A 4,688-nucleotide genomic window follows, 5' to 3' on the forward strand; every position below is an offset into this window, starting at 1 on the left:
AAAATTACACACAATGCCACTCCTTCTAAGGTAAGCATACTATGCCACATGTCTATATCTAGCCAACCACCACCGCCGGCCACTTGTCGCCGACCACCCTCGCCGGAATCCCGCGCCCGGCCATCCCCACGGAATCCGCGGCCGGCCACCCCGCTGGAATCCTGCCGCCGGCCCACGCACCACCACGGCCCGTCGCCGTCGCCTACGCCATACCGTCTGCAAGTGACCAACTCCGTTGCCCTTTATTCACCTTTAAAAAAAAAAAGATTTTGTGTCATTGAATGGACTTGAACCTTGAACCTCAAAGGAGGAATGCTCACTCACAAACCACTACACAAAACTGGATTTTTTTAATATTTATTCAGTTATACAATATATATATATATATATAAACAATCAACGGTTTAAAAAAAAAAAATTATTTCAATATCAATTATGTTAAAAAAGACAAAAACAAAAACAAAAACAGCTACAAAAATAATTGTAATTAAATGAGAACTACAATGCAGTTTCCAGTTTCCAAAAGTCCAATTTTGAGTTCCCTTGCTCTTGGGTGGTTATACTCTTCTCTTGCCCACCCAATTCCTCATCTAGGTAACCTCTACTCTTCAAATTGGTGAGGTTGAAGGCTGAGGAAAGAACAAAAATCAAATTGTAATTAAATGAAAACTGCAATGCATTTTCCAATTTCCAAAAGACCAATTTTGAGTTCCCTTACTCTTGGGTAGTTCTACTTTTTCTTGCCCACCCCATTCCTCATCCGGGTAGCCTCTATTCTTCAAATTGGTGAGGCTGAAGGCCAAGGAAAGAGCAAAAATCCAATTGTAATTAAATGAAAACTACAATGCAATTTCCAAAAGTCCAATTTTGAGGGCTTGACATTGATTTGAAGTCAGATATGAAAATAATATCACAAGATCTGAGCAATTAGAAAAAACATTACACGAAAACTGGAGATTGGAACCTTGGATGTTCTAATCTTTGTTATTCGAAGGGATGAGCAGCAAGTCAATTGATCTTGAACTTAGTAAGATAGCAATCGCAATGCCTCTTCATGTTGAGCTAGAAGACCTTGGAGTCGCCAGTGAATGCCAAAGGATGGGCCGTGAGTCAAGCAGTTAGAGAATTCCATTGTAGATCGATCTCGATCTTGGATCGATGATCGAGATCATGGCGATGTGGTCATCGTTGTTGGGAGGGAGAGAGAGAGAGAGAGAGAGAGAGAGAGAGAGCAACGAATTTAGGTCGGCTTTTAAATAAAAAGGGTACAATTGTCCTTTCAGTGATTAATGTAAGATGGGCCAACGAATTTGGGCCTCCACTTTGGCCAAATCCAAAACAAAATTCAATTCCTCGGTATCAAAACCAAAACAGAAATACTGTTTGTCTCAAATACTAATTAGTAAAGATAATTATGTCTAATACGTAATTTTTCTTATAAATATACCCATCATATATTATATGTAAATATCATATTTATGTATTATATATTGATTACAAAGTGCAATATATATTATTTAAGTATTATATTATTATATATTCTTCTTTTTTTTTTTCGAACATGAACCGATTATATTATGAAGACATGAACCAAAAAACAGATAAATATCATAAGGGAATTTTTTGTTGGAAGATGCTATGAGTCATCTTTTTGTATAAGACATTTGTTTAAAGTTATTTTTAGAATAAGCACAAATACATATATATTTTTATATAATAATATGTCATCTTGAGAAGTAATTATAGTGTGCTTCATAGTATGGTCATATAATATTTATTATAATATAAGTGGATATTTATTGATATTATGTCTTAAAAAGTTGAATATTTTATCATTGATTGATATTAAACACGTAAACGAGTTATACTATATAGTCGTATTTTAGTTCCTTATAGTAATTTATTCACATTCAAGAAATAACAAAACAAAAAGAATAGTTTAGATGTCAAAAATTGTTTTTGGTTACAAGTAAAAAAACAATTTCAGTTTGGCCAATTGGATTTATATAAAGTTACCCAAGTTTTATTATTTTGGTTACAAGTTATATAAAGCAACCTCTAACTCATGAATCATGAAAAAATTTGCAAATGTTGTGAAATAATTGAAATAATTGTAACAACATTATGGTCCACCCTAATCCATAACACTGTAATACCCTAATACAAAGAAAATGACACATAGTACCAAGGTAAGAATGGACTTTGGTGGAGTAAAATTATGTCATTATCCTTGTAAACAAAACTGAAAATCTTGTAATCTACGAGAAAACTTGTAAACTTTCTACTTTTATACTTGTTTTTCTTGACTTTTAATCCTAACCATGTACTATAAAATCCATGGTCATGTTAGGAAAAGAATTTAAATTTATAATACTTCGTGGATGTCTACAAAAGTACAACCATGTAACACAGCGTTCAACAATTAATATAGTTCTTATTTTATAAATTGATTTCAACCTATTGCATAGACAAAACTCGAGGTGAAAAAAATTTGATAGATAAAGACTTTCAAGCTCTCAAATAAAAGTTGATTCGCATTCACCAGTTCTATGAAACAAAAGAAACAAAAAATGAAAACTATCAATCTCAATTATTTTTAAAAACTAGGCATAAAATACAGAGGAATTAACCACAACTAGCTATCATAATTCATATAAATAAAACCAGCAACTCATAATGAACTTAAGTAAAGCTATAATGAGGTGACATATTGAAATCAGAAGGAAAAAAGTAGTCTAAAAAGTTATCATAAAAAGAGTCTAAAACGATAACTTTAGATTTATAAAAATTAAAAAAATGCCATTGCGAAATTCATAAGTATGTCATCATGAGTCAAATAAAATAAACTCAATTGAAAAATAATATGTCAAATCATATGCCAATTGCCAAACAGTAGAGCATAATTGCATGAATTCTTATGCAATTGCATTATTTTTCTTAGCCTTTACCGCTAGCAAAAGGTGTTATGTTTCATTTGTTTATAAATGAATTAGCGTTGTAGAGACAAAAAGGCGATCAATGCTACTGTTGCACCCTTAGCTGGTTCTTTTCCGCTCCCACCATGTGTTCTCTTCTCATCATTTTCAACAAGTGTAAGAGCTACGAAGGTTTCTATAATTATGGAAATAAAGCTGGAAGCGGACTTAGACGCAGAAGCAGAGCAGATATTGAGTAGAGACACAAAGTAGGGCTCTACTACTAAAGGAAAACTAATCGTCGTGTATTCTATATCTACAATTCAAATCGTCGGAATCCACCGACATCTTTTCCATAACAAAACCACGACGGTGAATAACCACATGTTAAACCAAAACGCATCAAAAATAAAACCGACGTCCTTTGTGCTGCAAAAGACATAAAAACAATGAGGATGAGAATAGACGACCAACTCCAATAAAAAACAACGCGTCGTTAAAAGAAGCAAAAAGAACAGATGACAATATAAATACGGCGTCCTTTACAATCATAATAGATTTACGTTATTGACACCTACTACGTCCACAACATTTCCTACAATCCGTCGTGAAATAAATTTTCCACTTCGATTTTTTATGAATTATGACGTGGAAATAGATGTCAGGTTCATTAATTACGACGTATGTATTTACTTAGACGACGCTGAATGAATAAACAACGCGGTTCCAAATAAATGAGAGCCGTACACAGAATTTATACGTCTATATTTTGAAAATAAACGACGGAAAAAATGATGGGGTCCATTAATTATTACACAGTAGATTTATAAGGACGACGCTGTCGTATATACAACGTCCGGTACCATGAAAAAGACCGTCCGTGTTTAATAATTTATACGTCCTTCATTAAAAATTAACGTCCGTCTTAATTCATCTTAACGTCCGACTAATTTAATGGACTTCAAATACCGTCCGAATTCATCCTTTCCACTTCGCTTATTAAAGAACTTACGACGTGGTAAATTCATGACGACGTCCGCTTTTGTAACGCTCAGTTAAAATTTCATCTTTAGGCGTCCGGTATTATGGGATTGAGTCGTGTTATTTTGAATTACATGGCGTTTTTATGCTTGTCCGACGTGTTATCCTGATAACGCTTCACAATAGCGTCCGTGGTTCTTCATTGTTACTTTGCTTTAAGACGTCGTAAATATATTGCGGTCGTTGAATGCTCCAAAACGTCGTTATTTATTAGAACAGACGTCGTGTTATTACATTTTTATCAAAACCGCCGGTTTGTCGAACCGTAATTTTTTTCGATTGTTTTGTACAAAACACTGTATAATGAAAGTGAAGAAATCACATTACAATATATTACAAAATTAATGTCATACACTGAATTAAAAGCATCATTCAACCCATATATCTTCACACCCATCTCGAATATTTTGACTCCCTAACTCAACCACCACTTCATCAAATGTGTCAACATTTGGCATCCCCCTAGTAAATGGCTCACACTCACTTCTCACATCACCTAAGATAACATCATTATATTCTCTATTAGGCATTGATAACACTACCGACCAACCACGATGCATCGGGTCGTCAACAAAAATACTTGTTTGACTTGAGAAGCCAAAAAACAAATTGGTCATTCCTATGTCCAATTTTACTCAAATCTACAAGGGTAAATCCAAGTTCGCCCACTACAAGACCAGAAGTATTATCAATCCAATCACACCTAAAGACTGGATTGTAAACTTTGTAGTC

This window comes from Prunus mume, linkage group LG6, assembly GCF_029339155.1.
Source record: "Prunus mume cultivar Tortuosa linkage group LG6, ASM2933915v1, whole genome shotgun sequence".
NCBI lineage: Eukaryota > Viridiplantae > Streptophyta > Magnoliopsida > Rosales > Rosaceae > Prunus > Prunus mume.